The sequence below is a fragment of the Mustela nivalis genome, assembly GCF_964662115.1.
Source record: "Mustela nivalis genome assembly, chromosome: 9".
Lineage (NCBI taxonomy): Eukaryota > Metazoa > Chordata > Mammalia > Carnivora > Mustelidae > Mustela > Mustela nivalis.
This window is the reverse complement of record NC_139028.1, coordinates 33,001,230-33,014,238: the sequence shown is the minus strand read 5'-3', so window position 1 is coordinate 33,014,238 and position 13,009 is coordinate 33,001,230.

Here is a 13,009-nt window from a genome sequence, read left to right as displayed (position 1 = left end):
ACCATAACCTTTATGGTCCTTCTCCTCCTCCCCCAGGACAGATATATTTTGCCCATCACCAGATTTTGAGTGATTTTTCTCTAGTGTGCTCCAACCTACCCTTCAACCTACCCTCTCTTGTCCCTTCACCTGGCCCAGATCATTCATGGGGAGACATGCACAGCGGGAACTAGGAGATACTGCAACATCGGCTACAGATCCGTGATGCTCTCTTAACAATAAGTGGCAGAGGAGCTCCAATGGCTCCAGGCCAAGTTGATCCGCTTACTGGGATTGCCATCTGCCAAGACTTGAGAGGCCATGTTTTAGTTGAGGTCAAGGCCATAAAGGAGAAACAGCCTGAAACATAAAGGCAGAATTAGGAAAAATGGCCATAGAAAACCAAGAGAAATTCATTAAACAGGATGTATAAATTATGTATTTCATTTCATGCTAATTATCGTGTTAATTTAATCTCATTTTTAAAATAATTAAACTTAAAAAAGAAAGCCACATTGAACGTCATCATTCCTTTCATTTTTACACATTCAGCAACTGTTTTTTTATAAAAATACATATTTTTTATTTTTTTAATTTCTTTCCGGTGTTCCAGAATTCATTGTTTATGCACTACAGCCAGTGCTCCATGCAATACGTGCCCTCTGTAATACCCACCGCCAGGCTCACCCAACCCTCCCCCTCCAAAACCCTCAGTTTGTTTCTCAGAGTCCACAGTCTGTCATGGTTCATCTCCCACCTCAATTTCCCCCAACTCACTTCTCTCCATCTCCCCATGTCTTCCATGTTATTTCTTATGCTCCACAAGTAAGCGAAACTATATGATAATTGACTCTCTCTGCTTGACTTACTTCACTTAGCATAATCTCTTCCAGTCCCATCCATGTTGCTACAAAAGTTGGGTATTCATCCTTTCTGATGGAGGCATAATACTCCATAGTGTATATGAACCACACCTTCCTTATCCATTCGTCCATTGAACGGCATCTTGGTTCTTTCCACAGTTTGGTGACTGTGGCCTTTACATTCAGCAACTGTTTACCATGCAACTCACTGTAAGCCTGTACTGTACACAGTGGTGCATACAATGACACTGTACCTGCCTTTCTGAAGCATAAGGTGAAGTGACTCCAGAAAATACTAGTATTCCCTTGTGTATTTCATACCTTCTCAAAAGGTTTTCATGTAAAAAGCCCTCAAGCCTCAAATCCTTTCAGCTGTTCCTCTGGAATACAACCTGACTATACCCAAGTCCATCTGCACCCCTACCGGGGACTCAAGCCCTTCTCCGCAATAGTGTCCCTGCTCTCCTTCTCATCTCACCATGTCTGTTCTTCTCAACACAGGCAGAACATATTTTTAAAACGTTGAGTTATACCAAATCTCTCCATAGCTTAAACCCTGTCTATCACTTGCAAGGCCCTGACAGTTTGGTGCTTACCTACTGCTGCCTCATGCTCACCTCTCTCTTTCTGGAATATCACCAAATTCGCTTTTGCCTCAGGGCCTTTGCACTACCCCAGTTCTTCTCTGACAGGCTCCTTTTATCATTCAAACGTTGGTTCAAATATAACCCTTAGAGTAAGCTTTCTTTATCCCCAGTCTTGGTAAGTTACCCACCCCAGGTCTCTCTATCATATCTCCCAAGTACTCATCATAGTAATTTCTTTGTTTTTTATTTATCAGTTTACTGTCACTCTATCTTCAGTTGCAAGATCCATGAAAAAGGGGCTGTGTCTGTGTTGTTTACTGTTGAACACCCAGCACCTAACACTTGGCCCTTGGGGTATGGGAATGCCTAACATCATGTGGTTTCCTATGAATGTTTGTGGAATGAGAAAATTATGACTTTTTTTTTAATCAAAAATCCAGGGACACCTGGGTGGCTCAGTTGGTTAAGCAGCTGCCTTCAGCTCAGGTCATGATCCCAGTGTCCTGGGATCGAGTCCCACATCGGGCTCCTTGCTCTGTGGGGAGCCTGTTTCTCCCTCTGACTCTGCCTGCCACTCTGTCTGCCTGTGCTCACTCTCTCTCTCTCTGACAAATAAATAAATAAAATCTTAAAAAAAAATCCGAACATCAAAATTTTTACTCAAGACAACACTGGACAGTTAAAAACACAGAAACAGAATTTAATAAGTTTAGAATTAGATAATAAACTCTGTGAAAGGAGCTCCCATTGCTCCTGCTAACCATATACACCAGGACTTAGAGTAAAGCTTGGCACATAACTGGTACTCAGTATTTACAGAGGTTGGTGCATTTCTGGGTGAAAGGACCAGCTCAAGCAGGGTGGAGCCAGGCAAGCTGTTCTCTCTGAGCTGAAGGCTCTGAGGGAAGGCTGGGTTGGACAGGAACTTTACAGTCCTTGCCTGGCATGCATGCCTTCTAGAAAGGATTCTTGGGAAACTGGAGGTCATCTCTGCTCAGTTATGGCTGAATTTGAGAATGATTCTCTTCCAAACCCATTGCTCTCTTCCTAAGTGCCTCTCACCATGAAGCTCCTTAAGTGTATATTCGGGAGTTTATCATCCAAGCATACTTTTTTGGTCTGTTTCTAACCATAATTCCTCATTTATAAAAATGGGGGCTCTGGAATAGATCTTTAAATTACCTTCAGAGCCAACATTTGATGGATTTAAGTGAAAATGTGTTCCACCTGGAACCAAGGGGTGTTCGGGTCAAGTCTTTAAAGAAAACAATTCAAACTTAACTAGAAGGACATCCAGAGTTGGTTATAGAAGCTCCTTCACAGCAGGTGTCCCAGGTAATGAGGCCCTCACTCACCTGACCCCAATGTAGTACGAAACAGCATGAGACAATTATGAAGCCCATATCCTGTCCCCTCCAGGGCTTGGCATTTTGGTTCCTGGAACTTCTCCACTCTAAGCAGAGATACTATTAAAGAATGTTTTAAATTGAGGAATGAGAAACATTCTCCACATGAGTTTTTAAAGTCCACATGTGAGACTGGTGTTCTTAAGCTCAGAGTCACCTGGGGGTGCTTGTTAAAAGTGTAGTCTTCGGCTGACTTCCAGCACTCTGACTCAGTGGATCTGCACTTTCAGAGATTCCAGTTGATTCTGGTACACATTTGTTGTGGAAAACTACCCACAACCTGGTGTAAAGAAACGTGCACTCTGCAGGGACAAGGCCAGAGACAGGTTCAGGGCCCTCCCCTCCCTAGCTTCCTGTGGTTGTGTGAGATGCAGAGGGTCCCAGCAGCCTCTTCACAGGTCAACTCCAGGCCAGCAGGCTCAACAATCCCTTCAGTCATCTGATAGGCCTGTATTCACAAGGCCAAACAGTTGGACACTTCGAGAGAACAAGGCCATTCATGTCCAGACATATAGAGTAAGTAAAACCCACCTCTGATGGGAGCAAGTTCTTTGTAGATCAGTGAATACAAGTGAATTATATTAAGGCTATTGAAATTCTAGGAAAAAACATGTGTCACTTAAATATTTATTTATTTGTTTGTTCATTTATTTATTTATTTAATTTTATCGGTCATCTCTTGCTCCCCTGTTAAGCTGATTGAAGGAACTTGAATAGGAAGCTTGATTCTGCATGAATGATATTTTCTTCAGATCTTCTGAAAATACTCGTGTTGTTCTATTCCTGCTTTCTAGATGGGATGGCAGGGAACATCAAGCTCTTTTACAAAGTCTCTCATCCACCATCACATATAAACCTACAAAACTAAAATTCATGGAGCATTTGTCCCCAGCGTGGAGAATCTGACAAATACAGAGAGTCGTTGGAGTCCCATTTTCTAATGGCAGCCATCCTACTCTTTCCTGCCATGCAGATAACCAACAACCAACAGTAATATTGAAAACACTACCCTGAGGTAGGAGCCTGGGCGGCAGGGATGTGGCCAGGATGCACATAGGATTATTCAATAGGGGTCAAAGAAATGGATTCACCCACCCAGAAACAACCACCAGGGGGTCCCTCTCAGACCTGCACCTATATCCCTCCCAGAACTCTCCCCATACCCATACACAGCACCCTACCCTAAGGGGTCTGTCTGAAGCAGATAGGAGAAGGCAGCTTTCACAGAACTTTTGTGCCTGTGAAGAAAGCCTGTGAAGAGCCTGTGAAGAAAAGAATCAAGGCTTAGTGCTTTTGTCTTCATTCTGTGCCTGCATTTGCTCTCTCCCATTGTGATTCCACCTCCAGCCCATAAAAAATAAAAAGCTGGAAAATTAAAGATAGAGCAAGAAGACTCCTTTCCATCATGGCCCTTCCCACATAAGCACCAATGCATTTCTGGATAACAGCCAGCAGCGTAGTCTAGTATTGGGTATTGAATTGACTCAAGAAGTAACATTCTTTGGTGCTAGATCCAGGTAGCTCTGGAGACTCAAAAAAAAAAAAAGGGTCCAACCGAAAAGTACTGATGCCCATTACCCTTATGCCCAAACTGTAAGCACAAGGTCATGAGCATTTTAGGCTTTGAAGAGAGAGCAAGGAAGACATGATACTGAGATGACCAGTGGTCAGTGGCAGGCAAGGGAGACACCAAAGCCAGAGTGTTCTGGCCCCAGACGTATTGCTGAGCGCAATCAAGGCAACCGCTCTACTGGATCACAAAGAAGAGGCTAGAAGACTTCTCTCATGTAAACAGGAGAAGCGTTTATTATTGGCAAGGTAATCCTTTACTTGCTGAGTTCCAGCAAGTAAGGGCCCAAATCTCTAGAATTCTAAAGTCAGAAAGGACCCAACAGGTGTGAGGACCCAAGGGCCTATGGCTCAGGGGAAGAGAGAACACAAAGGAGAGACATGGGGCCGATGGTGCACTGGAGGTGTAGACCCCTTGGAAAGTCATGAGCTTCTACTCAGCCTTGCAGCTAGCTAGCTGCCTGTTACCATGCAAAAAACTGGTGCCAGGTTTGTCAGAGCTAATGATTTTTCAACATAAGCCCCAAATTCCGATTTTTATGTGAAATTTCCCAATTTTTTTTTTAATTTTTTATTTTTTATAAACATATATTTTTATCCCCAGGGGTACAGGTCTGTGAATCACCAGGTTTACACACTTCACAGCACTCACCAAATCACATACCCTCCCCAATGTCCATAATCCCACCCCCTTCTCCCAAACCCCCTCCCCCCAGCAATCCTCAGTTTGTTTTGTGAGATTAAGAGTCACTTATGGTTTGTCTCCCTCCCAATCCCATCTTGTTTCATTTATTCTTCTTCTACCAATTTTAAGATGTTGGCAACTAAGTCAATGTTATTTAAAATACTGCATGGGCCAAATAAAACCCATCTGGATCTAGGGGAAGGGCAGGTTCAGGCTGTGGGCCTCCAGCTAATAACTTCTGATAGGTATCATTTATTTCATAGCCAATAATGGTAATAGCTAATAAAAATTGGGTGCTTCACACCCATGATTACATTTAGTCTTCACAGCTGAGAAAGTTAAGTTTACAGAGAACAATAACTTCACGGTTGCATAGCTACATGCACAAGAGAGCCAGGATTCAAATCCAGGACTGCCTGACATTAAGTGCTAAACTCTCAGCCATGAAAGGATATTGCAATTCCAGAAGCAAACTGTAGTTGCCCCTAAACTCACTCACCCCAAGGCATGGCACTCTGAAATTGACAACTGGTATTTGAATCACTTAGTGTTTGTGGGAGGATAAGAACAGGAAAGACAGGCTTACAGAAGAGAAGCCATGACCCCTGCCAACACACAATGGCAGGAAAGTTCTACTGAATGGAAGTTATGCTTTCATTCTCCATAGTGCAAGAATCCTTTCCAGGCCCCACGGGATGAGTGTTCTAGTCCCTTGCTACTCAGAGGGTAATCAGTGGATCAGCAGGGTTGGCATTCCCTAGAAGCTTGTCAGAAAGGTCCACCTCAGCCCCTCCCAGAGCAGCATTTATTGAATGGACCACTTCACAACATAATCAGCTGATTTTTATGCAGGCGGAGGCTTGAGAAGCCTTTAATGGGCCCCACTGGCCCCTCTTGGTGGTGTTCTCCAGTTCACTTGGGCCTCCCATAGTTCCTAACCATACTCTACATCAGATGGCAAACTCCCTAAAGATAGAGGCTCTAATTTCCATTTCTTTTTTTGCCTCTTCCTGGGCATGGCATGCAGTCAGTTGGGCCCCATCGACCCAGCTGCAGGTAAGGAAGGTGGGGTGGTTCATAAAGCGCACAGCAGAAGAAATCCCTCCCTAAAACCACAAACATGCACATTAGCTCAGGCTTTCAGATGGGTGGCAGGCCATTGAGAGTGTGAGAATAATGCGTATCACACTTCAGATTCCCCAAATATTATCCTGCTGCCGTAGGGATATAAGCGGTACTGGCACCAAAAAGAGTGGATATATCCTATTGGCAAAAAAAAGATGGTTGCAGGCTCATTGATTCTCAACATTGTCTTCCATGAAAGAAAACCAAGTTTCCGTTTGGGTAGGAGTCTTTGCGTTCTCATACAGCCGTTGCTGGCAGAAACCCTCACAAAATGCTTTGAGCGTAGATGTGAACCTGGAACTAGGTTGCTGGTGCTTAGCTGCTTGCTCTTACCTTGGCTGGAATGTCACACAGCAGGATGCCTGGACCTCTAATCTCTTATACTTAGAGCTTATTCTTTGCTCCATGGCACATGAGTGCTTTCCAGAAAATGGGGCCAACTCCTGTTCTAACTCTTCTGCCGTTGCTGCTAAATTTTCAACTGTCCCTATATGCTGGTTAGCCTCAGAGGAGAAACAGCATGGGAGTGCAGAGGACAGACAGGCCAGTCAGCTCATATGCCTGCTTATACCAACATACCCTTTCCTGCTTTCCCAAAATATAAGGCCTCCCGAGTGATCGTGCCTTGCAGGAAAATTCTCACTGTCCCTAAGGCAACCCAAATTCTTTAAACACGTATGTCACCCCAACTCCTTCTACAGCCCTCACCTGCCTCAGAGACCATAATCACTCAAGGAAAAATAAAGTAAAATTTCCCAACACCCTCCTCCTCCTCCCCACGGACCAGCTTTGTGCACACGTGCAGCTGGAAAGCAGCTCCTGGCTCTAAACCACCGAGGCTTTCCATTCCAGTGAAACTGTGATGTTGCCATGGAAACAACCAGTGAGGTGTTTCTCTGGCTGTGACCCAGGCTGAGGACCCAAGGCCCACGTTACAGACACCCTCATCGGCTGGCATCGCAGGAGCCCTATGCCACCCCCCCAACCCAGGGCAGCTCCCAGGACATCCATGGTGCTTTGGTAGCCCTGCATGTGTAGGTGCATGGGCTCACATGTTTTCTTTTCAGCCCAGCCCCTCTCGGTACACAAAAGGCACATTCTTGGGGGGAGGGGGGAAGAACGAAAAAAAAGGAAGAAAGAAAAGAAAAAGAAAAAATGTATTTTTTTTCCTGCATTCCAGCTGCCTGAGCTAAGCGGAGGAATGAATGGTTTGGGAAAAATCTCACACAGGAATAAATTTACAAGGGACAGCTGAGCGGATAAATTCAGTCCCCAAAGAGGGGCATTACGAGGCCTTTTGGCAGGAGACTTGCCCCTTGTGCAAAGCTGTCTAAAAAGAAAAACAGAGCAAGAGAGGGGAGCTTTCAAACCCACCCCAAAATAAACCTTTCAGAAATCCTTTTAACTCCCTCTAGCTGTTAGCATTTCAAGACTGGAGGAGGCCCATTAACAAAGGCAAATCAATCCTTTCTTGGTGGACTTCCCTCAGCTTGTCTGCAATGCAGCTCTCACTCCTCCCTTGCCCAGGTACATGGTTCAAGCTTACCCAGGTTTTCTGGCTTGACTTGTCCACATATGCAATGACAAACACGGAGTTTGGCCTAGTAAGAATCTGGCAAACAGCTAGGGATGTCTCCTGAGGTGGCCCCCTTGGCTAAAAAGTGGGCCAAACAGTATAGGAACAGACTGGACTGGGTGGGCCTGGGAGCTGGGCGTAGGCCCACCTGGTGGGGAGAGGGAAGCTCTACAGGAAAGGGTGACTCTGTGACAGGCTGAGGGTGGCTGCCACCAATGCTGGAGGGGTCCAAATGGGACGTGTTTATTCCCTTGAGTGACCGCAGTTGTTTTCTACAAAGACTGGGTAAGATTAAGCCAGAATCATGTTTGGACGTTTCCCCTGAGGAGGGGTGTTAAACACTTGGCTCGCCCCTGCTTTTTTTTTTTTTTTATGATTTTATTTATTCATTTGACAGAGAGACACAGCAAGAGAAGGAACACAAGCAGGGGAGTAAGAGAGGGAGAAGCAGGCCCCTGCAGAACAGGGAGCCCCACATGGGGCTCAATCCCAGGACAGGACCACAGGATCATGACTTGGGCTGAAGCAGACGCCGCCTAACAACTGAGCCACCCAGGCACCCAGCCCCTGCTGCTTTACCACTTCCTTGACTCACCACAACTAGTGGCTGGTTACTAGAATTAGGACAAGTCCCCTTCGTTATTTTGAGGTCTGAACTCAGTTAACCCATGTCTTCTCCCTTTTCTCTGGAAACCAAATCCTAGACCCTTTACAGCTGGCAATGACCTTCTTGTTCCTCATCATAGCTTTTCCCAGGCTCTTTCACCCCCAGGAGAGCCTGAGACTCTAAGCCCAGCCGGACGGGTTCCTCTGGGAAAGCCAAGCTGTTGACCGTCACCAAACATGTCCACGTTGCATGCCTTGAGCAGTGTGGAGCTCAAGTTACACTGCTCCTTATTCACTCGTATTCTAATTTCTGAAGTCACTGGGGGTCAGGGCCTGGTCAGCATTTGGCACTGTCCTGCTCTGCATGCGCACACAGAGACATAGAAAGACATATATGCAATGATTAATCCCTGTCCCTAGTGAGCTCCAAACTCTGACTAGTCAATAATTACCAGTTGCTGGGTACTGGGTATGTTCCAGGCCCTGAGCTTTTGACTAAGCATTTCATTGTGTTAAGTATTTTATTTGCATTCAAAATGCAGGCTTCCCCTGCTAGCTGAAAGTGGAGTTCCTACAAAACCTTTCATAAGCTGAAATGGCGTAAAGCAAAGAATCAATATTATTTTGAAAAAATGAAAATGCTCTTCAGATTTCTTTCAGTTAGCAAAAACAGCTACTAATGCAGGTCTTTTGTAGAAGCAAAGTGGCATAAGGTGAACTTTTGGGTAGCGGGGGAATGGGTAGTGTTCAAATGCTCAGAGGAGTCTGACTAACGGGAGGTGAATCCTGGTCCACCTCTTATCAGCTGTGCATCCTTGTGCATTAACCTCTCAGACTCTCATTCTCCTCATTTGTGAAACAGATTATAGAATCTACTTTGTAAGACTGTTGTAAGAATTGAATGAAACCATGTTTGTAAAGCTCTTAGGTCGGTGACAAGCACATAGAGCTTGAAATGGTATTGATCAGAGAGTGCTCAAAAGGCATGATTGAGTTTCTGGTTGGTGAAGACCATGAAGGTGCTGGAAACAGCACGCCCAAGAGCACAGAAGCTCTGCCCCACTTCCCACATGTCTTATCTCATGCATCTCATCCATCTGGCTGTTCCTGATTTGAAGAAACACTTCCTTTACCCACAATAGAGTAAACCAGTTACCCTTCATGTGAAAATCCTACAAGGTTCTCAGCCAAAACAGCAACAGCCCTTGTTCATTGTTTAATCCTTGCTTGTTAAACATGTAGCAGAATGCGTCCTATTACAAGAGTGAAAAGACACGGGGGAGCTCTAGAGAATCCTACCTCTTCAAAGGAAGAATGCTTCACCAGTTTCTTGCTTTTGTCTATGTCCTTTGAATCATATGTAAATAGAAATTGGGTGAGGTCTACCATGCATATTCAGTGATTTAGCAATTAAATGTTTTGCCTTAATAGGGAAGGAAAAGGGGGCACCTGGGTAGCTGAGCCAGTTAAGCATCTGCCTCTGGCTCAGGTCATGTTTGCAGGGTCCTGAGTTGGGGCCCCCCATCGTACCTGTTTGGTGAGCAGTCTGCTTCTCCTTTTCTCTCTGCCCCTCCCCCCTGCTCATGTGCTCTCTACTGCTCTCTCTCTCGCTCTATCTTAAGTAAATAAAATCTTTAAAAAATAAGGAAAAATAGGAATATTTTAATGGGTATCTATGTAAAAACATACTTATATTCATACACATACTTATATTTGCAAAAGTCAACTGAAAGAAGAGTCCAGACACTAATGACAATGGTTAAAGAAACTGGGTTGAATACCCAAAGAACAAATAATCCATTCAAGAAATGGGCAGAAGACATCAACAGACATTTCTGCAAAGACATCCAAATGGTCAACAGACACATGAAAAAGTGCTCGACGTCACTTGGCATCAGAGAAATACAAATCAAAACCACAGTGAGATACTACCTCATACCCGTCAGAATGGTTAAAATTAACAAGTCAGGAAAAGACAGATGTTAGCAAGGATGCAGAGAAAGGGGAACCCTACACTATTGGTGGGAATGCAAGCTGGTACAACCACTCTGGAAAACAATATGGAGGTTCTTCAAAAACTTGAAAATAGAGCTTCTCTACGACCCAGAAATCACACTATTGGGTATTTACCCTAAAGATATAAATGTAGTGATTTGAAGGGGCACATGCACCCCTATGGTTATAGCAGCAATGTCCACAATAGCCAAACTATGGAAAGAACCTAGATGTCCATCAACAGCTGAAAGGATAAAGAAGATATGGTGTATATATATATATACACACAATGGAATACTATGCAGTCATCAAAAGAAACGAAATCTTGCCATTTGCAGCAATATGGATGGAACTAGAAGGAATTAAGCTAAGTGAAATAAGTCAATCAGAGAAATAATTATCATATGATCTCTCTGATATGAGGAATTTGAGAGGTAGGGCAGGGCGTCATGGGTAGTAGGGAGGGAAAAATTGAAACAAGATGAGATTGGGAGAGAGACAAAACATAAGAGACTCTTAATCTCATGAAATAAACTGAAGGTTACTGGTGGGTAGGGGGGCAGGGATAGGGTAGCTGGGTTATGAACATTGGGGAGGGTATGTGCTATGGTGAGTGCTGTGAAATGTGTAAGTCTGATGATTCACAGACCTGTACCCTTGGGGCAAATAATACATTATATGTTAATTTTAAATGTAGCGTTACAAAAAAGGTGGGTTGAAAAAGTTTGGGATAAAACTGAAATCTTCTGAGTGTATGTTTTGCAGTATTTTGTATTTCAATTAAGTAAATGTTTTACATATAAAAACCATAGTTAAAGCATACAGGAAAAGAAAACAAGCCAAAAAATCAAACATAAAAAATACAAAATAATCCAACTGCACAGCCTATTAAAATGATAAAAGAAATAGTAATGATCAGTAGTTTTTATGTTACTAGCAATATTGACAATGCAATTTGAAACTTTTATAAAAATTGTAGGAAGAAACCTCTGTACTGATGTTTAAGAAACAATGTTCTAACTAGAAGAGATACAATTATAGAATGAAATAAACCAAGGAAAACTGTAACGTTAAATATGGAAAGGAAAAAGTAACATTATTTATTAATAATAATTAAAAGCCCAATGGCTGCCCCAACCACCACAGCCTGCCAATGGTGCTGGGCTTGGACTGTCATATCAGAAGATAACATCTCTCTCTCTCTCTTTTATTTTAAAAGATTTTATTCATTTGTTTGACAGAGAAAGCACGAGTGGTGGGGAAGGAGAAGCAGAATCCCAGCTGAGCAAGGAGCCCAATCAATCCCAGGACTCTGGGATTATGACCTGAGCTGAAGACAGATGCCTAACTGACTGAGCCAGTACCCGGGTACTCCCTGAAGATAACATCTTTGTGTCACCAGCCCTTCCTAGCCACTAACCCTCAAAACCAGGTGCCGTGTTCCCCCAGCCAGAAAGGAACCTGGAAGAAGACTTCTGGGCTGCTTAGAACCTGTAGAATTGTCTTGGAGGGACTATTCAGCTGTGGTTCTAAAACGTTTCCTTTAGGTGACATTTGAATAACCCAAGTCTGTCCCCTTCTTTTTTCTTCTACTGACTCCCTTAAGAGTCAAGAAATTATAGTGAAATCAAGAAAATGCATAAAGAGTCTAACCTTGCCTCTTTCGAAACTTTCCTCCTTTGAACTTGTATCCTTGAATAGGTCATCCTTGTTTTCTGAGTCTCAGTTTCCTAATTTGTAAAACTGGTGTACCATAATGCCCATCTTGCTAAAATTTAGAGATAATGTGTATAACATACTTAGTGTATATATTCTATAAATGGTTAGTATTATCCTTATTATTTTCATTGGCATATAAAAATGTTTCATGAGTTGCAAAACTTCATGTAAATGTCAAGTGTCATTAATTATGCTTCAGTATTATCAGAAATCGTACATGACACCTCTGGTACTGTGTAAAGAAATCACACAGACCCTGGCTCTGCCTCAGTGTGGCAGCAAGTACAATGTATGGGCAGGATCCACAATCTGCAGAAGAAAATCATCCAGCAGATATCTGAATTCACATTAGGCCTTGCCATTTAGGGGCATAGGCTGGGGTATAGTCATCATTAGGATGGAGATTGAAGAAATAGCCTTAAGCATGTTCCTTTCCTGCAATGAATAGCAGTTAATAAAATCCTTTTGGAGTAGCACAAACATTGGCCATTCAGTAGTAGGTGGAGAAAGTGGAAGTGGCTGGGATTGTTTTTGGTGTTCTGTGATCACACCACAGGCTACAATGTGTTTTTAATAAGGAATTATTAATAAATGGACAATAACTGCTCATTAAGCCTAAATTAAGTGCATGTTTGAGAGAATGAAGCACTATTAAAGAGGGAATTCACTGATATTTTCTTATTATAAGCTATTACTTTTGAAATGTCAGAGCTCCATTCTGTCCAGGAGATCTTGGCTTTCAGAGGAACTCAAAACCAAGCAAGAGATTAATCTATCTGAAGAGAAAATTATGGCCTTTCTGAAGGGTGTGGGTAATGGTCACAAGAGCGATGATAACCAGCTAGAAATCTCATTCTCAATTGGGCCAAAAGAAAAGGACATCCTGTAGAGGTTTTGCA